The 25,893-nt window shown below is 46.4% G+C and overlaps 2 pseudogenes; both read right to left on the reverse strand.

Moving 5' to 3' along the window:
- Positions 1-7,412: 7,412 nt before the first annotated feature.
- Positions 7,413-8,867, reverse strand: LOC111143686 (annotated as a pseudogene).
- Positions 8,868-9,381: 514 nt separating this feature from the next.
- LOC111142781 lies at positions 9,382-13,779 on the reverse strand (annotated as a pseudogene).
- Positions 13,780-25,893: the final 12,114 nt, after the last annotated feature.

Raw genomic sequence — 25,893 nt, forward strand, 5'->3', positions numbered from 1 at the left:
AATTTAAAATTAAAAATAAATTTAATTAAAAATTTAATTAAAAAATAAATTAAATGCACAAGTCAATGGTTTTTAATATATTCACAGAGTAGTACAATCATCACACAATTTGGGGAAATTGTCATCATCCCCAGAAGAAACCTCATCCCCTTTTCACTCCAGTCCTTCTCCCAGTCCTAGACAACTATTAATCTACCTTCCTTCTCTATAGATTTGCCTATTCTGGACAGTTCATATAACTGGGATCATACATGTGTCCAACATACTTTGTGTCCAACTGCTTTTACTTAGCAGCAGGTTTCAAGAGTCATCCAAATTGTAGAATGTATCAGTATTTCATTCCTTTTTATAACCCCAAAATACCACATTTTATTTATCTATGCATCAGTTGATGGACATTTGGGTTTTTTCCATTTTGGGGTTCTTAGGAATAATGCTGCAAGGAGCATCACGGCCCCAGGCAATCACTAATCTGCTACCTGTCGCTGCAGGTTAGTATTCCCTTTTCTAGACTATCATATTAATAAAATCATATAGTATGTATTCTTTTGTCTCTGGCTTTTCTTGCTGAGCATAATGTTTGTAAGATTCATCCGTGTTATTGTACATATCACAAGTGCATACCTTTTTATGGCTGATAAGCATTCCATTGTGTGGATACACCACCAAATTTTTAAATGTTGATGGGACCCAATGTACCAATTTTTAAATATTCCATGCATTTTGGATCTCACTCACAATCTGCCTTTAAAATTGATTCATTGGGGAAGCTTTCCGCGCTGGTCCTGATGAATCTCAGGCATTCACATGACTCTTAGATAATAAGAAGATCCCATGGTCACAATAAATGACAGTGTTACTTCAGGCATGGGAATGCCCAGTTCCAGATAATAATCAAAATGCCAAACTTTATTAAAGGCAAAACTCCTCTCCTCTAACTTGGACTTTCTGCATGAACACTTAAAACAGGACCTGAGGGAGGAAAGGAGGGGCACCGTTCTGCTCTCTTTCCCTGTCTAGGTTATCACCTCCTTTTCCAGGTGGCTCTCTCAGTTTTGGAACAGTCAAGTAAGAACTTTCTCTCAGGTTTGGGAAAGAAACACTTTCATTAAATAGTTTCAAGTTCTTCGGGACTGGCAAATAGTCAAACTGACCCTTTCCTTCTGGGCTATGTTTCCAGGTTGTGCAGAGGTCCCCAGTAGATACCTTTTGTTGTGCTTGCCACAGTGCAGGCAATACCATTTTTTCCCATTGGCTTCTCCCATCTCAGCTCTTGTGGTGGCCCTCTTCATCATGGCTCTGTCTTTTTTTTTTTAAGGATTTTATTTATTTATTTGACAGACAGAGATCGCAAGTAGGCAGAGAGGCAGGCAGAGAGAGAGGAGGGGAAGCAGCCTCCCCACTGAGCAGAGAGCCCGATGCAGGACTCGATTCCAGGACCCCGAGATCATGACCTGAGCCGAAGGCAGGTCTTTACCTTTAACCCACTGAGCCACCCAGGAACCCTATCATGGCTTTTTCTGTTGGTGTCCCATGACTCTTCCAAGCCATTCTCTTGGGCAAGATTTAACAGGGGTTAAGCCAGCTCTCCTTCCAAAGAAATCTTCCACCCTAACTCTTGGAATGTAGACCTCTTGACATAATCATTTCCCCTCCTCCCGGGTGGTCTGAACAGCCAGCCATCCCATCTCCGCTCTTCCCATGTTGCAGACACAAGGCAGACACTGACCTACTACCTGGAGGAGTTATAGATCAAGGTCTCCAGGTAGTCCCATTGAAATGGTTCCCTCCTGACTTGAGAAGGGGAAAGGATCCCCTAGCCCTGCTCCTTGTGAGGGAAGGAGAGATAAAGCCTAGCTCTCTTCAGAAAAGTCCTCTTCACAAAGTTTTACAGCAACCTTTATACCCTGAGGGTGAGGGAGCTGAAAATGTGCAACTCATTTTTGACCATTTACTTTGAGACTCCTACAAGATGGCCTGCTGACAACTTTGTTATAACATCTATTGCCTTAGGGTTTCTGGCTGAAACTTCCAATTTAAAATCCTATTAACACATGCATTTGTGAGCTAAATGCTACTTGGATGTGATGTATTATTCTTTTTACTGTCCTAATGGATTAAATTTGTCAGTGTTTTATTTAAGATTATGGAATCTCTGTTCATAAATGAAATTGACTATACTTGTGCTTTTTTGGTACCGACCTTGCAAGTATCATGCGGCAGGATAGAAATTTGCATACTGTGACTCAGATGTGAAAAAGAATACAATGTTCATTATTTTCTACAACTAATTCTGTCTTAGACTTAAGCCTCTACTTCTGCTAATAGCATGGGAAAAAACCTTTTAATTATGTTTATGTCTCTATGAGTTCAAATTGAATTTAGTCAATTCAGAATTATACTCCCTGCTGGCTGTTCCCCCCCCCCCCACTCATGACAGCAGGGGAGGAACCCCACACTATCCTGTGACCTTCCCTGATCCCACTATTCAAGCCCGCTGAGGAAAAGCTGGTCCTACCTTATCTTTTGCAGAACTGTTCTGATGTCTACTACTGAGATCCAGCATCTCTGTGTTCTGGACTTCCCTGTGCCAGGACTTACCCCAGGCAGGGAAATAATCTAAATTATTAAGAAGGGAAAAATGCATCAGGAGGTATTTTCTAAACATTCTAACTAGCATCCTTGCATTTAAATCCAAGACATTCGGGGCGCCTGGGTGGCTCAGTGGGTTAAAGCCTCTGCCTTCGGCTCAGGTCATGATCCCAGCGTGCTGGGGATCGAGCCCCACATCGGGCTCTCTGCTCCGCAGGGAGCCTGCTTCCTCCTCTCTCTCTCTGCCTGCCTCTTTGCCTACTTGTGATCTCTGTCTGTCAAATAAATAAATAACATCTTTAAAAAAAAATCCAAGACATTTATGGTTCTTATGCTTTTGTTGCTAAATCAAGAATCCAATCACACAGAATAGTTCCCAATTAGACTGATGGGGAAGCAAGCTGCCGATTTTCTCCAAGTGCTATCCGCAGCTCCTCAGAATCCTCTCATGAAACCTATGCTAATAACCCTTACTTCTAAAAGCCCTGCCAGGTGCCTTCCTTATATTATTTTTTTAAAAAGATTTTATTTATTTTTTTGGCAGAGAGAGAGAGAGAACACAAGTAGACAGAGCAGCAGGCAGAGAGAGAGAGAGAGAGAGAAGCAGGCCCCCCACTGAGCAGGAAGCTCCCTGTGGGGCTCGATCCCAGGACCCTGGGATCATGACCTAAGCGGAAGGCAGCCGCTTAACCGACTGAGCCACGCAGGTGCCCCTTTATATTATTTTTAATTCTTGTTATATAACCCAGTGGAGTACATAATGCCATTGGCATTTTACAGAAAAATAAATTGAGGCATAGAAAGATGGCCTGTATTCCTTAGGATACAGGCTAACTTGCTGTAACAAAGAGACAACAAAATACAGTGGTTTGAACAAGCTACAGGTTTATTTCTCTCTCACAGAACACAACAGAGACAGGCAGAAAGTCCAGGAGGGCGGGCGTCTCCGCTTCCCTCAGTTATCCAGGGACCCCGGACCTTCCATCTCGTTCCTCCACCATTGAATCATCCAGGGTTCTGTCCTCACCTATTTGGTAAAAGCTGGCTCGCCACTACACACGCACGCCCCAGCCTGTGGGAAGGAGAAGGAAAGGATGAAGGACAGGCAGTTCCTTTAAGGAGAGTCCACACAAAGCCTTCAGTGTGTGTCCTGCTGTCCAGAAAGATCATAGTCACACGGCCACAACTGACTGCTGGAGGGGCTGAAAAATATAACCTCTACTCAGTGGCCACATGCCAAGGGGAAACTAGTGTTAGAGAGGTATGGTGGGAAATCCATTACTAGAAGAAGTTCGGAATCATGGACACTGGGAATGGTTTAGGACTCTCTACACAGGATCTAATATGATTCTTTCCTTCCAAATTCCGAGCAGCGTGTGCAGAGCGGAAACTACATTTCGCATTTACCCTGCAGATGGGAGCCACCAATGAGATGCACACAGAAGTCACTGTGGGGGGCTTCCAGGAAAGCGTTTGTTGTCCTTCTGCCTTTCGTCCTTCCTACTTTTTGGAAAGCAGATCCGGTGACCGGAGCTTCAAAAGCCGTATTAGACCATGAGTGACCTAGAACGTGCTAAAGATGATGGCGGCATGCCAAAAGGAAGAACCTAGAAATGTAATGATCAGGGAGCCACCATCCCCCTCCTGAACCACCTAACTCTGCACTTCCTTATTTTGAGGGAGAAACCAGCCTCTTTCACATTTCAGCGGCTTTATGACCTATGAGCAACCAAATATAATTCTTAACTAACTCAAATTGTTCAGTTAAGGAATGTTTTCACAGTCATGCAGCTAGGAAGATGTTGACACTCAGATTTACTGAGCTCTAAAGCCCATATTCTTGCCCGTCCTGGATTAAATTAGTCTTTTACAAGACAAAATGGTATGCTTTTGTTAAGATTCTGCAATGCAATGAAGAAATAGTGGTAGGGTCCATCATAATTTAGCAAAAGATATTTATCCTTTACATCTAGAGTCCTTGATGTGATTGAAAGGGTCCGTAGACAAAAGGACGAGACTGATACAAAGCAAAGGTCAAGCAAAGCTTTATTTCGCGCCAAGCATCGAGAATCAAACTGACTGGCCAGGGCCGTCTCTTGCAAAGAGGCGACCCCTCCCAGTCTCGCAGATTAACTTTTATAGAGTAAAGGCCATGTGGTTGAGCCTGGCCACACACAGGTGGCCAATTGAATTACATTCTACCCCATGATAGTCATCTAATTCAGCCAATGACCTTGGCTAGAATTGGCGCCTTTGTCTGGTGCCCAAAAGGCGGGGGCTCACGCTCTCTGGCGGGTAATACGTGCGCTTTTACTTGATTGGACGTCTCCACCTGGCTGAACACGTCCTTGGCGGTTAGGGAGGTAATATGTGCGCTTTCCCTTGATTGGACGTTTCCATCTGGCCGGACACGTCCTTGAATCTGGACTCTGTTATCCGGGCTATTTGGCCGTATTTCACCAATTCTGTTTCTAAGCGCTTTCCTCTTGGGGGAAGGGGCAGGTTCAATCTAAGTTTACTGCATAAACAACAAAATGGCTCACTCTGTCTAAGTAGGCCCTTACAGTGATAAGGCATTTGGTTAGCAAAATGTTCCTCTGTTCGATGTATGGAACATACAATTACAGAAGAGCTCCCTGAGCTGTCGAACCAGGCATGATCTGTTATTCTTTTTTTTTTTTTTTAAGATTTTATTTATTTATTTGACAGGCGGAGATCACAAGTAGGCAGAGAGGCAGGCAGAGAGAGAGGAGGAAGCAGGCTCCCTGCTAAGCAGGAAGCCCGACATGGGGCTCGATGCTAGGACCCTGGGATCATGACCTGAGCCGAAGGCAGTGGCTTTAACCCACTGAGCCACCCAGGCGCCCCATGATCTGTTATTCTTATCTCTGACTTTTTCTATTAATTTTAATTGGCTTCCTATTCATTCCTTTTGTTGTGAGCTAGCATGTGCTGACAGGCAAGCAGTAGGAGGCACCAGTGTAAGGAGGATGAATGGGGAACATTTTTGAAATATATAATAATCTATTCATCACTGTAACTTTTGTTCCTATTTGGGAAAAGTCCAAATTATTTAACTTTAAGTCTAATACGGTGGGCGCACCTTATGGGACACAGAGTTGGAGAGTCTCTGATTGACATAATTGACTGATGGACCTTATACTGTCAGGATGGAAAAGCACAGAAAAGGAACAGGTTATGAGAGCCATTACGGCCCTGTGAACCTGGATAAAGGCTAGGAAATCAACTACATGGACTATTTAACCCACATGTTCCAAATTGCTCCTAGGAATAATAGCACTAAAATTAGTGAGGAAAATTTTGCTCATTTTTATGGGCAAAATACCAGAAAGTTGACATAAGTTGCTTAAAAGGGCTTATTAGAGAATTTTCTTATTATCTTCTTTTGAGAAAGGGAGAAATGATTGTCTGAGGCTGTCAAAATGTTTAGATTCAGAATGTCCTGTGTAGTATAAAGAAAATAGGTAAGACTGATCTGTCAGCAGATGTCACTTTTTCATCGTAGGGGTTTGTGGTAGATGGAATAACGAATGACCGTCCAAAGATGTTCATGTTCTAACCCCCGGAACCTGCGAGTACGTCGCCTCACATGGCAGAAGGGGTTTGGTAAGTGTGATTAAATGAAAGGTTTTAAAATAAGAATAGTTTAGGGGGGTAGGAAAGGAATAAATGAAACAAGATGGGATCGGGAGGGAGAGAAACCGTAAGAGACTCATAATCTCATACAACAAACTGAGGGTTGTGGGGTGGTGTTGGGTGATGGACATTGGGGAAGGTATGTGCTATGGTGAGTGCTCTGAAATGTGTAAACCTGGCGATCCACGGACCTGTACCCCTGGGGCTAATAATGCATTATATGTTAATAAAAAAATAAAAAATTTAAAAAATAAAAAAAATTTACTATAAAATAAGAATAGTTTAAAGGTTGTAGTGGTTGTTGTTATGCCACTGTGAAGGCCATGAGGCAAGGAATGTGGATTGCCCCTAAAAGCTAAAACAGGCCAGGGACTGATTCTCCCTTGAGTTTTCAGAAGGAGTGAAGCCCTGTCGGCACTTGATTTTGGCACCATAAGGCCATTTTTAGACTTCTGACCTCTAGGACTGTAAGATAATGAATTTGTGGGGTGCCTGGCTGGCTCAGTTGGCAAGGCATGTGACTCTTGACCTCAGGGTTGTGAGTTCGAGCTCCACGCTGGCTGTAGAGATTACTTAAAATAATAATAATAATAATTAATTTGTGTTATTTCAAGCCACAGAGTTCATGTTAAGTTTATGGTCATTTGTTACAGCATTAACAGGAAATACTACATGTTACAGCTATATTTGGAAACTAATATAGGTGTCAAACTTTTCTTGGGGTTAAGCATGGTAAAATAGTCGAATCAAGAAGTGGAGTCCATTCATTCTACTCCCAGCCTCCCTCAGCACTTTCTTTTTTTTGTTTTTTAAGATTTTATTTATTTATTTGATACAGAGAGAGAGAGAGTACAAGCAGGGGGAGCAGAAGGCAGAGGGAGAAGGAGAAGCAGACTCCATGCTGAGTGAAGAGCCCGATGTGGGACTTGATCCCAGGACCCTGAGATCATGACCTGACCCGAAGGCAGCTGCCCAACCAACTGAGCTACCCGGGTGCCCTTTTTTTGTTGTTGTTGTTTTATTTGTTTGTTTTCTTAAGGTATAAGTAAAAAGGACTACAAACTTTATTGAAAGTCAGTAAAGGTAACATATAGTATGTACAGATGGCCCACGGTGTCAATTTCATTTGCAGTTATTATAGTACTCCAAGGTATGTTTACAAGTTACACCTTTGCCACAGCCTTGGCTAAATCTTGAACTAGTGCAGAATTTAGCTGCGGCAGAGTGCCAACCTTCGTGTGCTTACATGTGGCATACTTGTTCTTGATGGTCATGTGCTTTGTAAGCCCACCATTCACCATGACTATCTTCTTAGCCAGGTGTTGTATAACACTTAGAAAGGACTCTTCAGGGTATAATAGATAATGCTGTAGAGTTGGTGTCCACTCACTGTTATTGAGAATTTTCAGTGCTAAGCGAAAAGCTCCTGCTGCCATCTGAGAAGGAAGAAAGTGCCCCGTATCATGGCCCAACACAGTTAGCTCCATCAGGGATTTGGCCAAAGGATGTTGCTCAACATCAACCTCTCCGAGCTTAGATGCAAGGGTAGCGGGCGGCCCAGACCAAAATTTAAAGATCTTAGAGTCTTCATTTCCATCTGTCTGATTTGGTGCTTAGTGTTAAGTGTTGTCAGTCACGAAGGCAAAGTCACCAGTTTCGGGGAGGGTACATTTCTTCATACTTGCTTGCAATAATCATGGCAGGGACACCAACCAGCTGCAGCATCTTCTTGGGCACACGATTATTCTGCATGAACCGATCAATAATGGAAACGGTCATGTACATGGTCTCCTGAAGGAACCTGAATTTCATCTGAACCTGTACTACCCAGTCAATAAGGAAAGCTCTCATGTTTCCAGTGACTTCGTGACTCGGTAGGTATTGTGGTCTGATGGCTTGCTCTTCCTCAGGTTGTCTCAGATGAGCATAAATATCTTTCACATACTCGCTACAAAGATTTGGATCAGCTCCATCTTCGGCACTCACATCATTCACTGCAAGAACTACATCAGAGAACACCTGACACAGGTATTCTTTTTTTTTTTTTTTAAGATTTTATTTATTTATTTGACAGAGCGAGAGATCACAAGTAGGCAGAGAGGCAGACAGAGAGAGCAGGAAGTAGGATCCCTGCCGAGCAGAGAGCCTGTTGCGGGGCTCGATCCCAGGACCCTGGGATCATGACCTGAGCCTAAGGCAGAGGCTTTAACCCACTGAGCCACCCAGGTGCCCTGGTATTCTTCTGCAGGGGCACATCCAGATGTTTCCATTGGGCTTGGAGAAGGAGTAGAAACCAAAATAAGCTCAGGTGAAGGTTTTTCTTCTTTAACGGGCTCAGGTTCTGGCACAGGCTCGGGTGCCTTCTCCAGAGATTTAGGTATTTTTTTTTAGCAATAACTTTTCCAGGAACCAAAGTTTTTGCTTCCTTTTTCAGAGGCAATTTGGCCTATGGTTGTTCGCTGACTTTGTTACCAATGTCTCTGAGGGCTGTTTTGGCCTCAGCCCGGGCTTGGAGGCTGCAGTCATGGCCAGAGGCATGCACTTTGGCCTGCCATGCTGATCTTCGCCGTATTTTCCCCAACAATAACTTTTGTGTTCCTGGTGACCCGGAGCGCCATGGCTTCTTCTTCACCAGGCAGCAGCTCAGTGGGGAGAAGCATGTTACACCCGAGTTTTCACATCTGAGAGACCACCAAGGAGTCGACACCGATGCAATCACACGAGGGTTTATTCGACAAGCTTAAGCTTGGGCCCAAGTATACCCGACACAGCAGAGTAGGGACTTGGACCCTGAGCTTAGTTAAGGCAGGGGTATTTATGGGTTCCTGTTACTAAAGCAGGGTGGGGATCCTTAGAACTAAAGTAAAGTAGGGGAAAGTTCAGCCCTTGGGCACAGGGGTCTGAGATGGTTGCCAGAAGCTAAGATGGCTGTACTTATGCTAAGGCTAAACCTGAGGTGGGATGGCCTTAATTTTTCTCGGCCTCCACATTTCCCCCTCTCAGAGGAACCTAAGGAAGGACCCAATCATGGGTCCAGGCTGATCTCAGCAACAAGGTCCGGTGGTTGGTATTGCTGTTTGAGTATCATGAGCTGAACTGTACTGACTCTGTCTTTGACAAAGGTAAGCAACATTAGTGGGGCAAGTGAGAACGGCGCAGTCTTAGCTTTAGGGGATTGTCTTTGTTGGGCTGACTTTTCCATTCTGGGGCGAAGTCCTTGAGAACGCCGTGTGGGTCAGCTGGCCGGATGTGGGTGTAGTGGACCCAGGGAGTAATCCCGTTGAACTTGAGAGCAGTGGGAGTGGTCAGGATTATGATGTAGGGTCCCTTCCAGCGTGGTTGAAGTGTCTGGTGTTGGTATCTCTGGACATACACCCAGTCACCCGGCTGATATCGATGGGGGCCCGGGGGTGGCCCAGTCTTGTAGAGGGTCCTCAGCTTAGGCCACACCTATTCATGGGTTCGTTGTAACGTTTGGAGGGAGAAAAGGAGTTGGTGATCATCAAACTCAGCAAGCACCACAGATTTTTTTTTTTAAGATTTTATTTATTTATTTATTGACAGAGAGAGATCACGAGTAGGCAGAGAGGCAGGCAGAGAGAGAGGAGGAAGCAGGCTCCCCGCTGAGCGGAAAGCCCAATGCGGGGCTTGATCCCAGGACCCTGGGATCATGACCTGAGCGGAAGGCAGAGGCTTAACCCACTGAGCCACCCAGGCGCCCCAGCACCACAGATTTTAAATTGGGGATAATAGGTAGAGGAATACCGAACATGATCTCATAAGGGGTAAGTCCCATCTTATATGGGGAGTTTCACACCCTATATAGGGCGAAGGGGAGGAGAGTCACCCAATCCCCGCCAGTCTCCAAGGCTAATTTAGTCAAGGTCTCTTTTAATGTTCTGTTCATCCTCTCTACCTGTCCTGAGCTTTGGGGCCTATATGCGCAATGTAATTTCCAATCTGCCCCAAGTACTAGTGCCACTCCCTCTGTTACCTTAGAGATGAATCCCGGTCCATTGTCTGATCCAATCTTAACAGGAAAACCATACCTTGGTAAGATGTCTTTCAGCAGTTTCTTGGTCACGGTCTGTGCAGTTTCATGTTTGGTGGGAAATGCCTCTGTCCATCCTGAAAAAGTATCTACAAATACCAGTAAATACCTGTATCCGTATTTTCCAGGTTTTATCTCGGTGAAGTCCACTTCCCAGTAGGCTCCTGGGCGGTCCCCCTGGAGCTGGGTGCCTGGGTTAGATCCATGGGCGGTGGCATTAGTTAATTGGCATGCGTGGCAGCTTGTCACGATCTGTTTTATCTTTGATTGGGAATCTTTGATAGTGATCTTTGCATGTCGCACCAAGTCTTCTATTTTTTTTGTTCCCATGTGTGTACTCCTGTGCATTTTGGATAGGAGTCGCCGTCCCAGTTCCTCTGGTAGGATTATGCTGCTATCTGCCGCTCTCCACCAGCCATGTAGGCATTGTGTCCTGGGCAGACGCCTAATCCGTTGTAAGTCTGCGTCAGCGTAGTTGGGGTTGTCTGGCAAGCTTGGTGCTTCCGGATGGGGCAGTGTGGTCACTAAGACATGGTCCACTGAAAGAGCTGCCTCTTTTGCCTTTAAGTTGGCCAGCCTGTTTCCTCTGGCCACAGGTGTGTCTGCTTTTTGATGTCCTAGACAATGGATAACGGCCAGTGCCTTAGGCAGCCAGAGGGCCCTTAGGGGCTCGAGGATTTCTGCCTTGTTTTTAATAGTCTTTCCTTCTGCTGCTAAGAGCCTTCTTTCTCTATAAATGGCTCCGTGGATGTGGGCTGTGGCAAAGGCTTAGCTGCTCTCAGTAAAGATGTTTACCCGCTTGCCGGCTCCCATTGTTAGCGCCTTGGTTAGCGCAATCAATTCTGCACGTTGGGCAGAAGTCCCAGCCGCCAACGGTTCCGCCCAGACAGTCTCTGTCTCTGTGGTCACAGCTGCCCCCGCATACCTGATTCCTTCCCGGACAAAGCTACTGCCGTCTGTATACCAGGTGTCACCTGCATTCAGCAGCGGTCGGTCCTGGAGATCGGCTCTGACTCCGTGCACCTGAGCCAGGATTTCTTGGCAGTCATGTGGCGGGGGTGGGGGGGGGATGCTGTCAGGGTTAGGGAGCAGTGTCGCTGGGTTTAGGGCTGTTGGCACCTGGAACAAAATTCTGGTAGGGTTCAAAAGCAAGCTCTGGGAATGGGTCAAGCGGGCATTGCTGATCCATTGGTCCAGGGGTTGTTTGAGTACCCCTTCAATGGCATGTGGGGTAGTGACGTATAGTTCCTGCCCCATAGTCAGCTTATCTGCATCTTTAATCATGGTGGCCACTGCAGCAGTAATTTTTAAACATGGAGGCCATCCAGCGGCCACGGCATCTAATTTCTTTGAGAGTTATGCCACTGGTCTCTTCCAGGGGCCCATGTATTGAATTAGGACTCCCTTTGCCACCCCTTCCTTTTCATCCACGTAAAGATGGAAGGGCTTAGTCAGATCAGGCAACCCGAGTGCTGGGGCCGAAAGCAAGGGTTGTTTAAGGTCATTGATGGCTTTGTCCATGGCCTCAGTCCATACAAAGTCCTGTTTTTGTCTCATGGCCTCGTAGAGGGGCTTAGCTATGTCAGCAAAACCTGGGATCCACAATCAGCAGAACCCAGTCGACCCTAGGAATTCACGTACCTGGCAGATGTTTCGAGGCTGTGGGATTCTCATGACGGTCTCCTTCTGTGCATCCGTTAACCATCTTTGTCCATCTTTTAATTTGTACCCCAGGTAGCTCCCTCCTTTCTGCAGATCTGGGCCTTCTTAGCTGAAGCCTGGTATCCCAGAGTTGCTATCATTCGGAGCAAGTCCTTGGTGTGTTGTAGGCATGTTTCCTGGTCTTCTGCTGTCAACAGGATATCATCTACGTATTGTAATAGAGTCAGACTAGGGTGTTTGGCACGGAACTCACCTAAGTCTTCACGCAGTGCCTCGTCGAAGATGGTGGGCGAATTCTTGAATCCTTGCAGTAGTCGAGTCCAGGTGAGTTGGCCATGGATGCCCTTCTCTGGGTCCGCCCATTCAAAAGCGAAGAGGTCTTGGCTCTTTGGGATGCTGAAAAAGGCATCCTTTAGGTCTAGCACTGTATACCAAGTCTTGTCTGGGGGCAAGATGGAGAGGAGGGTGTAGGGGTTTGGGACTGTAGGGTGCATGTCCATCACCCGTCGGTTAACGTCCCTCAAGTCCTGGACCAGTCTATAATCATTAGGGTGTGGCTTTCGTACCGGCAGCAGGGGAGTGTTCCATGCCGACTGACAAGGCCGAAGTATGCCTGAGTCTAGCAGTCACCGGATGTGTGGGGTGATCCCTGTCCGTGCTGTGAGAGGCATAGGGGTATTGGTGGACTCTGACTGGTTCTGCTCCTGGCTTTAATTCAATGTATATCTCTGGCCGATGTTGGGCCAATCCCATTCCCCTGTTTTCTGCCCATGCTTGGGGAAACTCCTGCAACCAGTGGTCAATGTCGGTCATTGGTTCCGGGGGCGTTTGGTGAAGACGATATTCCTCCTCCAGGTTCAAGACAAGCACCTGGATCGGGTGTCCCTCTTTATCCAGAACCTTGGCCCCTTCAGGGTGGAAATAATTTGGGCTCCCATCTTGGTGAGTAGGTCCCAGCCTAAAAGTGGGTAGGAGCACTCAGAAATGACCATGAAGGAGTGGGTTACCCAGCCCACGCCAAGATCCACTGTTCTTCGGGTAGTCCATGAATATTGTTTAGTGCCTGTGGCCCCCTGTACCCATGAGGTCTTATTTGCCAACTTCCCTTGAGGTTGTAGCAAGACAGAGTGCTGTGCCCCGGTGTCTACTAGGAATTTAATTGGTTGCCCCTCCACTTTAAGGGTTACCCTGGGTTCGGGGAGGGGTGCCAAACCCCGACTCCCCTAGTCATCTAACTCTTTGACCTCCAAGATAGTAGTGGAGGCCTTTGGTCTTTTGTCGGGGGATTCCTTTAACCAGGGGCAGACCCTTGCCCAGTGGCCTTCTTTCCTGCAGTAAGCACACTGGTTTCTATTCAGTTTGGGGTGTTCTCGGTGGGGGCCGTCCCCCTTACCTTCTCCTGAAGCCAGCTTCTTGAGACGTCTCTGCTTTTCATGTGGGTCATCGATGGTCATGGCCAGTAGGATCTTAGCCAGGTTCCGAGTCTGACGGTCACTTATCCTAGCCTGTTGCTCCTCCAGGGTCTCTCTGTTATTGTACACTCTTTCTGCCACCACTATCAGATCCTGTAGGCTCTTCTCTCCTAGTCTTTCTACCCTCTGTAATTTCCTTTTCATGTCTGGAGCAGCTTGGTTAACAAAAGCCCTAACTATGGCAGCTTTGGTCTCTGGGGCCTCTGGATTCATAGGGGTGTACTGTCTGAACGCCTCTATGACCCTTTCTAGGAATGCCGCCGGACTCTCATCTTTACCCTGTTTTACATCATATACCTTGGCCAGATTGGTGGGCTTGTGTGCTGCAGCCTTGAGACCTGCCATTAGAGTCTGGCGGTAGACCCGGAGCCTCTCCTTACTTTCTGCTGAGTTGTAGTCCCAAGCGGGGCAAGACAAGGGGAAAGCTGCATTTATGAGATTGGGGTTCTGAGCCGGCTGTCAGTCGTCACCCAGGATGGACTTCCTGGCTTCCATCTGGATTTGCTCTTTCCTCAGCGGTAAAGAGAACCTGCAGGAGCTGCTGACCGTCATCCCAGGTGGGCTGATACGTGAGAACAGTATCCAAAAGACCAATCAGAGCTTTTGGATTATCAGAGAACTTTGCATGTTGAGTTCTCCAATTGTATAAATCACTAGCAGAGAATGGCCACTATAACATTTGTTGTCCTCCTGTTTCATTGGGGGGGTCCCATGGCGCGGAGAGGAAGGACAGTGGAATCGGCCGGTCCCAGGTTTGAGGCTGGGGCTGCTCGGTGGGTCCATCCACATGTCCCTGCTGCCGGCCCATGCATGGGGGCCCCTCCATCTGGGAGGGGGGTGGCACTCCCTCGACAGCTCCTGATGCCTCTGCTGGAGGGGCAGACGGGGGCTGTGAGGGGAGACCTGGTAGGACGGCGGAAAAATCAGGTCCTCCATGGGAGTGTCCTGGAAGACCAGGTAAAGCAGAGTCTTTGGTTCAGACTCCGCTTTCTTGTTAGACTTAGGAGTTGGTTTCCGCAAGGCCAGGATCTTGGGTGTAGGTCCTGCTTCGGGAGGGAGAAAAGGTTTAAGCCAGGAGGGAGGATTCTCTATCATGTCTTGCCAGACCAGTATATAAGGTATTTGGTCAGGGTGGCCATGTGGTTTTTCTCTGAAGGTGACGGCCTTAACCTGCAGGATAATAGGCAGTTGAAAGATTCCCTCCCAGGGCCATTTTATATTAAAAGCTGGCCACTCAGACATGCAGAAAGTCTGAAACTTTCCCTTTCGTACGTCTGTGCTCAGATTATGAGCTCTCTCCTTGACGTCGGAGAAGTGGTTAATCATCAGGGACAGGGGGGTAGTCTGTGTCTGTCCCATCACACCTTCAGTCCACAACAAGGCACATACACTTACAACAATTAACAAGAACACACTCACACAGACAAACGATCCAGCGCGGCCGCGAAGACAAAACTGAAAGGAAGTTAAGGGAGAATCCAACCGCAACGGCAGCCAGCTCTCCTCACAGATGAGGATCTTGTCCTCCAGGGGGTAAGGGACACCTCTTCCAAAAATTCCCATAAACTTAACAACCGGCACAACAGACAAAATTCCCATACATTTAACAAACAGCACAACTGACAACAAAAACAAGACGCCTGACCGCCTAGGGGGACTCGAACCCCCTGGCTGCCTTGGGGGACCACAAACCCCCTGGTGACCGCCTAGGGGGACTCTAACCCCCTGAAATGGTGGGGGACTCGAACCCCCTGCAGCGGCAAGGGACATCTCCCAAGACCCCAGGTTGATGTCCCGCCACGCGTCCCCTTGAGCCAATGTCGACCCAGATACAAGTTGGAATTCCTACGGGTAAAAATGCAGATTGGAGCTCCCAAAGTATGCGTGCAAATAGATAAAAACGAGTCCACTCACCAGCTGGCGCAAGACCCTCTGGGTTGGGGTCCTGGGAGTCTCCCAGGTCTCGGTGGAACTTCCAAATGTTATACCTGAGTTTTCACGTCCAAGAGACCACCAAGGAGCCAACACCGATGCAATCACACGAGGGTTTATTCGACAAGCTTAAGCTTGGGCCCAAGTATACCCGACACAGTGGAGTAGGGACTTGGACCCCGAGCTTAGTTAAGGCAGGGGTATTTATGGGTTCTTGTTACTAAAGCATGGTGGGGCTTCCTATTACTAAAGCAGGCTGGGGGTCTCTGGAACTAAAGCAGGGTGAGGCTTCTTGTTACTAAAGCAGGGTGGGGGGGTCCTCAGAACTAAAGTAAAGTAGGGGAAAGTTCAGCCCTTGGGCACAGGGGTCTGAGATGGCTGCCAGAGCTAAGATGGCTGTACTTATGCTAAGGCTAAACCTGAGGTGGGATGGCCTTAATTTTTCTCGGCCTCCACAAAGCAGAGCACGGGAGTCACCAATGAGCCGGGGACCTCAACCCAGCGCAGCTCGAAGGCCTCCTCAGCACGCCCTGTTGTTTGTTTTTAGTTAAAGATCTTATCTATTTATTTGAGAGAGAGAGCGAGAGAGCACAGAGGGAGAAACAGACACCCTGATGAGCAGAGAACCTGATTTAGGGCTCCATCCCAGGACCCTGAGATCACGACCTGAGCCAAAGGCAGACACGTAATCACCTAAGCCACCCAGGTGTGTCATCCGCCACCACTTTCAAATGAGTTGATTTTAGATACAAACATGCAAATCAGGAATGAACTCTAGCTCCTTGGATGAACCGGTTGATCCCACCTAGCACTGGGATAGGAAATATTCAAGATGAACCTGAAGCATCTTTAAAAAAAAAAAAAAGATTTATTTATTTTAGAGAGAGGGAGGGAGGAAGAACGCCTGCACACAGTCTCTCGAGTAGGGGGAAGGGCAGAGGGAGAGACTCTTCAGGCAGACTCCTGGAAGAGCGCAGAGCCCACACTGAGCTCAGTCTCACAACCCATGAGATCATGGCCTCAGTCTCACAACCCATGAGATCATGACCTCAGCCAAAACCAAGAGTCAGATGCTTAACCAACCGAGCTACCAGGCACCCTGAGCCTGAAGCATCTTGGTGCCAGAAAGTAATGAAGTGCTAACAGACAAAACAAAACAAAGAACAGTAAGATCATGATGGAGACCCATCAAAGAGACACAGGAACCACCTGAAAGAGCTTCTAATGGCCAAAGCTGGAACAATTTAAGCAACAAAATAAACAAATTAGTGTTGGGTTATAACCCAATGCACAGAATAAATATCCATGAGAATCCAGTGTGATTCTCTCCTAAATTCTGAGCATGTGACCAGAAAAAAAACTACATTTCCATTTCTTTTGCAGATAGGAATAGCAGTGGAATATAAGAAGTCCCTAAGTGATACCAATGATTATTGAATAAACAGGTTAACAAGGAGGAGAAGGGACAAATGTCCTGGGCAAAAAAAAAAAATCCAAATAATTTATGTAGATGTTCTGTCCTTCAGGAGGTAGAACTAAACTCCCCCTGAGTGTGCTGCACAGAGTAACAGCCTTCCAAAAAGTACAGTATGGAAAGGGAGGGTAAAGAGTAATTTTACAGTAGAAAACCTGACAAACACTATCTCAGGTGACCAAGGTCAACATCAGTAGTAACAAGTCATATTGACAGTATATTCCCTTGATTTAATGTGATGAAAAATGGCATCTGTTAAAAAGAAAACCACAGGGGCACCTGGGTGGCTCAGTTGGTTAAATGTCTGCCTTCGGCTCAGGTCATGATCCCAGGATCTTGGGATCAAGTCCACATCAGGCTCCTTGCTCGGCGGGGATCCTGCTTCTCCCTCTCCTGCTCCCCCTGCTTGTGTTTCCTCTCTAGCTGTCTCTCTCTCTCTTGAATAAGTAAGATCTTAAAAAAAAAGAAAAAGGAAAAGAAAAAGAAAACCACATACCCCAAATGGTGTTACTTAGGCCAATTCACCAAACCCAGGCTTAATACCTAACATAATTGCAGTTTCAACCTCCCGCCAGAAATGTAGTCTTAACAGGCAGTCAAGAATCTTCTGGGGCGCCTGCCTGGCTAAGCCAGTAGAGCATGAGACTCTTTGATCTTGAGATTGTGAGTTCAGGCCCCACGTTGGGCACAGAGCTTGCTTGAAATTTTTTTCTGATAAGCACCCTGAGATAATCTGTCACCTGGGCCTCTCCATCCTCCTCCCCACCCCCCAAAGAAAGCTGGAGGTAACCTGCATGATAAGACTACCTACTCTACCCTGAAGGAAAGTGACCTAACCCAAAACACTCTTTTCTTTCTTTTGCTAATAACTTCCTTGGCCCACCCTCCTTCTTACAAAAATCTTCTCTTCTACAACTCCTTCACTCCACCTAACACTCCTACTTGTTAGGTGGGATGCTGCCCAACTCATGAATCAGTTAATAAAGTGAATTAGATCATCAGATTTACCCAGTTGAAGTGTGTGTGTGTGTGTGTGTGTGTGTGTGTGTGTGTGTTTTCAACAAACCTTACCTCTGTGGTCTTCCTCCCAAAAGGCAATAATCTGGCTGGCTCAGTTAGTAGAGCATGTCACTCCTGATCTTGTGGTTGTAAATTTGAGCCCCATGTTGGGTCCAGAGATTACTTAAAAATAAAATCTTAAAAAACAAAAAACAAAAACAAAAAAACCTGACCAATTGTCCTAAAAACAGTGATGGTCACCAAGAACAAGGTAAGTCTGAAAAAGTGTCTCTTTTTTTTTTAAAGAGATTGAGCTTGGTGGGGGTGGGGTGGGCGGGGCATTGGGAGAGGGAGAGAGAGATTCTTAGCAGACTCCATGGCCAGCACGGAGCCCGTCGTGGGACTCAAGTCTCATAACCCTGAGATCATGACCTGAGCTGAAATCCAGAGTCAGACCGACTGAGCCACCCAGGCATCCTTCTCCTATTCTTGTAGACAACTGTGGGGGCGTTTGGAACCCAAGCTGTGCTATAGGATCTGTGCAAAGTACAGATCATATCTTATGAACAGGAACAGGACCACAGATCAAGCAAGGCTAGGAGGTAACCAGTAACCTTTGGGCCACATTTGGGTACCTCTAGAATGGCTACAACAACACAATTCTTTATGCTGGTGTTAACCACTGGTCTGTTATGTTGTGTACAACCTCAGCCTCCATAGATACATGAAGAACTTGACTGTGTGAGTATGTCTTTTTGGACAGATTTCTCTAGAGAGATAAGAGACAAAAGGCAAAAAAAGCAAATCACAGATAATATTTAGATGTATCTTAATCTCACACCTAGACGGAAAGGAACGTTTAGTTTAGTGAACCCGGGACTAAGTATTTTCCCACTACCATCTGTCATGGCCGCTGTGCCCAGCCATCACACTCCTCCCAGGAAAACAAGGGCAGACTTTGCGGCTGTCTCTCTGGTCTTCAGCAACTTGGGCTTGTTTCCTTCTTGTAGTTGGCCCAGTTCAGTTCATTTACTCTTGGCTTCTGGTGTTTATCTATGAGTTTCTTGAATACCTAGTGACACTTCCAATGACACTATGGAATTATAATATTTTATTTTATTTTTTAAAGATGTTAAGTCAGAGGCACCTGGGTGGCTCAGATGGTTAAGCATCTGCCTTCAGTTCGGGTCATGATCTCCAAGTTCTGGGATTGAGCCCCATACTGGGCTCCCTGCTCAGCAGGAGTCTGCTTCTTCCTCTCCCTCTACCTCTGCTCATGTGCTCTCTCTCTCTCTCTCACTCTGTATCTGTCTCCAATGAATAAATAAAATCTTAAAAAAAAAAAAAAGATGTTACATCATCTCTACACCCACTGCAGGGCTTAAACTCACAACATTGAGATCAAGAGCCCCATACTCCAACGACTGAGCCAGCCAGACATCCCTAAATATGCTATTATATAGTATTTTAGAGCTGGCTTTAGGGGTTATTAACTAATTAATTAAAAATTTTAAAATTAGTTATTTATTTAAGAGAGAGAGAGAGAGAGAGAGCACAGGAGAGAACACAAGTAGGGGGAGTGGCAGGCAAAGGGAGAAGCAGGCTCTCCGTTGAGCAGGGAACCCGGGCTGCATCCTAGGACCCTGGGATCATGACCTGAGCCCAAGGCAGGTGCTTAACAGACTGAGTCACCCAGGCTCCCCATTAATTAATTTTTCTAAAGATTTAGTTATTTATTTTAGAGGGGGAGGGGCAGAGGGAGAGAGGAACTGTCCCGCAGACTCCCCGCAGAGCCCAGAATCCGACATGGGGCTCCACTTCCATCCTGAGATCACAACCTGAGCCAAATGAAAAGTGGGACTCTTAACTGACAGAGCCACCCAGGTGCCCCAGAGGTTATTTAATTTAAATTAAGGGGTCTCTAATTTAAATTTCTTCATCTTGCACATAAGGCTAGTGAGGATGTGGTGACTTTTCTGACATCCCATTGCTAGCTACTCAGCAGTACTAGTGAGGTAGGACAAGAACTTGGGTCTCCTAATTTAGTGGGTTTTTTTCCCTCCTCCTGGTGCTGCCTCCATATATCCCACCTCATATCTGCTGTGTCTAGTACTCTCTCTTCTACTGAACATGACTAAATTATCTGATGCATTAGCTGGCATCAAGATTTAAAAAATAATCCACAAGACACGACAAAATAAATACTGCACAGTGTGCTGCCCGCTTCCCAGGCAAGAAGGGACAGAGGCCATGACCCTTAGTTTTCCCAAGTCATGGGTGTGACTCATGCCCCTTTTGCTTTTCACTGCGGATTCAGTTCAGGAGGTATAGGACTGTTCTCTGCGGGCAGATCAGTTGGAAAAGGAATTATTCACAGCTGTGCCTCCCGTGCTGCCTGACTGCGGAGGAGCCTTCCAGGAGAAGAATTCGAGCCATAGCCACATTTTCTATGTCTGAGGGGCTCGGGGAAAGCAGGCGGGACTCCAGATTCCTAGGAGAGCTTTCTTCACGACAGGAAGGATGTGGGGTCAACAGCCACCTGCAGCATCAGGGTTCCAAGTCTGGTTAGTATGGTAGTTCGGGGACCAACGGGCAGCTATTACCGACACTTGTCAAACGCAGCCAGTCGCCATCGGTGTCTTCCATATGTTCTGGGGAGCCAGAGAGGGGCACGTTTAAGCTGCATGTCACGTGGAAAGGCCTTCCTCGGTACGTGGGAGAGCCGACTCAATGCGAATGTGTGACTAGATGTGAACATGGCTTACTCTGACGCGGTGGTGGTGGGTATCACCATGAGATGGTTCTCACAGTCTTTTCCTTAGGCTTTTCTTTTCTTTTCTTTCCTTCCCTTAGGTTTTCTTTTTTTTTCTTTGTTTTTAAAGATTTAATTTATTTATTTGACAGAGAGAAAGCGCACAAGCAGGGGGAACAGCAGAGGGAGAGGGAGAAGCAGACTCTCTACTGAGCAAGGAGCTCCTTGCGGGGCTCAATCCCAGGACCCTGGGATCATGACCTGAGCCAAAGGCAGACGCTTAATCGACTGAACCCAGGTGCCCCCAGATTTTATTTTCTATCTTGATAAGAAGTGTGCCTTTTTCAGAAAACATGGGACCCAAAATGCTTTATAATTTCCGTAGCTGATGTCTGTGTGCTTTTGACAACTCTTGTCACGTTCGTGATGGTTTTTCATGATTTTTCGCTCTGGCATATTTGAAGGGCGTATGAAGATGTTATGGCTGGATGACAGGGTGGGGTGGGCCTGTGATCCCTGCGGATCCTCTGACCTTCCCACCCCCATTATGTTTAAGATAGTGGCATCTCTCTGATATGCTGACAAATGAGAGAGGGAGCTGTTTCTCTGCTTTTCAGAGGAAACCTTTGGAGCTGTGCTTGTGCTGGCCTAGGGGCAGTCACAGCTCCTGGGGGCAGGGCTCCGCACCCTTGCAGAAATAGAAGAAGCACTTCTTCCTCTTGGGGAACACATGTGGGTGGGTGGGTAGCTCAACTGGAGTGAACTACATTTCGTGCTAGACTTTGATCCCCATGTGTGCCCTCACCCGGTGCCCTTGTGCACTGAACAACTTAGACAATGGCGCATAACTGCACAGCCCCATGCACTGGCCCCTGGCAAATCATCTGGGAAGCTCATGGGCACATCTCCAAACAGAGTAGTGCAAGGAGGTCCCGGAAAGAAACACAACACAGGCATTGGCCTGAGCAGCAGAGTGTGGCCAACCATGGTCAAGCTAAGTGGTATCAGCATAAGGGATAAGCAGTCTGAGGGAACCATGAGCAGGGATCCACACAGCAGGCAAGCAGCGATCAGTGTGGAACATTATGAGTAGAAATGTCAGAAGTATGAAGTGAAGCCTGGACTGTTTGGTGGGAACCCTTGAAATATTTACAGCGGACCCTCAAGTGTTAAAAAGAAGAGTGTGGTGGTATTTCTTGTTTTGTCTGCCCTGTGTGAGTCTGGTGAGGCTGCCAAGGACCGCAACCCCACTTCACAGCCAGAGGACCTAGCCAACCAAGGAACCCCATGGCCTTAGCCATGATTAGCCCACGGGTCAGTCAATCAAGTTCTTCTGGAGGATTGTTTTTTAATTAATTAATTAATTTTTTTCAAGATTGTATTCATTTACTTGACAGAGAGAAAGACAGCAAGAGAGGAAATACAAGCAGGGGAAGTGGGAGAAGGAGAAGCAGTCTTCCCGCCAAGCAGGGAACCGAAGGCAGACACTTAAGACTGAGCCACCCAGGCGCCCTGAGGATTGCTTTTTTATTGAGAGTAGAAGAAAAGTCATCTGGCCTTCCAGATAAAGGGCATTAAGAATGTGAATGGGGGCCATCTTCTCCACAGTGTAGAGGAATCTCTTGTAGAAGATAATGGGGGTCAATGTAAGAAAGAAGCAGAGCGAGAGTGAGAAAAAGGAAGGGAAAGGGATTGCAAGAGTGAGAAAGACCAACCCAGAAAATATCTTTTTTTTTAGTCCCCTAGATCTAGCCATGAATGACATCCACTCCTAGACTTCCAAGGGTTGTAAGCTGCCAGCACATGCCCTTTTCGCTTATGTTAGTTTAAATAGAATTTCTGTCATTTATAAATGAATGACTTCTAACAAATATAGGCAGGGAAATTTGGAAGGGTTCTGAGCACCAGACCTATGCAGGTGAGACCTATCTCTAACTCTCAAGTGACCTTTTAGGGTTGGGAACCTTTAGTTCATTACAAATCAAACTGCCAATGCATCTTCATCTCGAGAACACTGGAGTTACCTGCCTCTCTGTTCCCTGGATATTACCAAGGTCTTTGGATGATTTGACCAAATTCCTGACTTTTAATGGTTCAATCTCCTTGCTTCTGACCCATTGCTTTGGTATTCAAAAGTGATGGTATACCAAAAAGCTTTGGTATACAAAAAACCCATCCATCTGAACTGGGAATTCTTCCTCACTGAACAGTCACTAAAGTTCTACCAAAAGAGGGACATAGTAATTCTTAGGATTTTACTGGTAAATTCTTTTGTAAAATAAAACATGTTTGCAAAATGAGTAACCTGCTCAATACACTGGTTTTGCATACTCAAATATTTATATATAAGCTATGTGTATATATATATACTTTTAAAAATATCTATTTATTTTATAATGTACATTATTTTATATAAGGTATGTAAATTATAAAATAAATAAAAAATATATTTTTACACTTGGATTTTTTCTTCCAAAGAAAGTCTGTATAAAGAAAAGTATATATCATTTTGTGCCAGTTATCGATATGCTACAAAGCTAAGAATCCATTCCTATCTTAGACCAGTTTACGTCAACAGAAGGTACCAAAAATACTTATTAATTCTTTTTTTTAATGATTTTATTTATTTATTTGACAGGCAGAGATCACAAGTAGGCAGAGAGGCAGACAGAGAGAGAGGGAGGAAGCCCGCTCCCTGCTGAGCAGAGAACCAGATGCGGGGCTTGATCCCAGGACCCTGGGATCATGACCTGAGCTGAAGGTAAAGGCTTAACCCACTGAGCCACCCAGGCGCCCCTTATTAATTCTAACATGGGCAGATTCATTCATAGGTCAGGCATAACAGAACTTTACCACGATGACCAGTGATGAGGGGAAAGTGGCCACAGCCCACTAAGGGCAGAACCGGGGAAAACTGACATAACTGAAGGGTCATTTGTCAATGTCCTGAGATAAAAAATATGCCAGGACTGGTTCCAGTTGGTCATGGTATCAAAGAGGTACATAGCAGGTGAAGCCTAGCAACTGAAGGGTCCAAGATCAATGGCAGGAAATGGCAGTTATACCCTGGTCTAGGTTGGCAGTCAGCCCCTAGAAAGTAACAAGAACAGGTCCTGGGCTCCCCAGAAGGAGTGCAGAGAGCTAAAAGAGGATCAGGGTCTTAGGCCAGCAGGGGTTTCAGGCTAGTACTTTGTCCAAATGGGAAGAAGAAATGCCCACTTATCCAGCCTGGCCATTACAGATGAGAACTATAACTCAGTGGGCATGCCTGTGGGGGAGGTGGTCAGGCGATGGTGCAACTTACTTCATCCACCGGCAGACAAAAGGAATTCAGCTCAGTTTAGGTAGTAAGGGTACAAATACGACTGAGACACAGCACAATTGCTCTCAAATTGCTTATAATCTAGATGGAGAAAGAGCATGAAGAGATGATCTCAATTGTGTGCAGATGCTGGAGGACTTTGATGAGTGCCAAAGGAGAGAAATGCATCATGTGTTATGGGAGCGCAAAGAAGGGTCACTGACTCTAAACAAAGGTTTAGGAAGACTTCCTGGAGAAGATGTTAGTTGAGCTGATTCTAGCCAGCATGGGAAAGTGAGAACAATTTACCATGAATAGTCATGGAGGTGGGACATGGAGAAGCACATTCAGGGCATTTCAAGAAACTGGGTATTACCTGAGTGGCAGGAATCTCCTGTGCCACGCTAAGATGTTTTTCCCACAATGGGGTAGGGAGGTATGGTGGGAGCTATTAACCATGTTCATGTCTATTTCTCTTCTTCCTTCTAGTAATAGAAACCCTTCTCTCCCCACACTGAGTTTTAGCTGAAATATACATCCCCAGTTAGGAAATACAGTCTCCAGCCTCCCTTGCAGTAGATGCGACCATGGCACCAAGTTCTTGGGATGGAAATTTGTGTGAATGGAATTTAGGAGTATAACGTTCATGTTATAGCATTCAAGGGAAGCCACTCTTTCTCTACTTTCTTTTTCCTCTCTGTCTCCTTCCAGAGGTCTAGAACACAGATGTGGCCAAGAGAGCCAGCCTCAGACATGCCAACAATGACCACGCCCTGGGGTAGGTGGCACACTAAAGATGAACGGAACCAAGATCCTGGGATGAACCCGTAAAGCAGAGCACCCTCCTCATCCCAGACATCCCCTTTACTGGACTACTGAAGGAGAGAGAAATACATTTCTTATTGAGTCACCATCTCTGGGGTCTCTTACTACAGCATAGTGTGTACCCTAATGTGAGAGGGAAGGAAAGATGGTGTTAGGTTTTCTAATAGAATTTCTTATTTAGTCAGTAACAGCTAAGGAGCTAGGAAAGGCTGAGAAAACCACCGTCTGTCTTTAATGATGAGAGCTGAACAAGGCTGGGGCTGGCGGACAGCGGGATAAGCAATCATGGAGCCTTGTCGCAAGAGAGAGAGAGGGAAAGCCCCTTGAGAACTATGAACTTCTAAACCTGGCTCTGAGAGCCGAGTTCATCCAGGACAGCCAGCAACCGGCAGTCAGCAAACTCCTGAACGTACTCTGCCTTGCAAAGCTGTGTCCGCTGTCATCTTCAAAAGCTGACTCCCACAAGCTTCGCCGGAAGGCTTCATGGACAAACCCCACTTAGTCATTTTGTGTTAATGATGTTTGCAGAAGAAAAATATTATTTATAATTGCCTTCTATTTCCTGAAGAGGATGCGTCCTCTAATTGGAAGAATTTCTGTTTTGCTAAACACGGGTGATTTGTCAGGCACAGGTTTGGAAAGTAGAAACTAGGATAAAAGGCATTTCTCTGCGTAATAAAGGGTTGAGGAATTTGCAGAGGGCTGGGGGTGGCCATGGTGAAGAGCAGCAAGGCTGGAGGCTGATGGGGGGGTTGTGGGGGAGTGATGGGAAGAGACCCCTGTGGCAGAAGGAGAGAGAAAGAGGTACGTCCTAGGGGGTCTTCAGTCCCTGCAGCCTACGTGATGTAAATCATGTCTCTCCTTCAGCAAATTCTGTCTTGTTGGTATGAGAGGGCATAAGGGGGTGAGTCTGAGTGAGAGGATGAGGGAAATGCTGATGTCTGGATTACACACAGCAAAGAGAGAAGAAACTAGAACACAAAAAGTGAGAGTCAAAGCTGGTGATTAACTATTCTAGAATTTCAGATAACTTCTGTTAGTCATTAATCCTGTGATTTGCGGGGCGCCTGGGTGGCTCAGTGGGTTAAGCCGCTGCCTTCGGCTCAGATCATGATCTCAGAGTCCTGGGATGGAGCCCCGCATGGGCTCTCTGCTCAGCAGGGAGCCTGCTTCCTC

Source organism: Enhydra lutris, unplaced genomic scaffold (genome assembly GCF_002288905.1).
Source record: "Enhydra lutris kenyoni isolate GAN:26980312 unplaced genomic scaffold, ASM228890v2 scaffoldscaffold9, whole genome shotgun sequence".
Taxonomy (NCBI): Eukaryota; Metazoa; Chordata; class Mammalia; order Carnivora; family Mustelidae; genus Enhydra; species Enhydra lutris.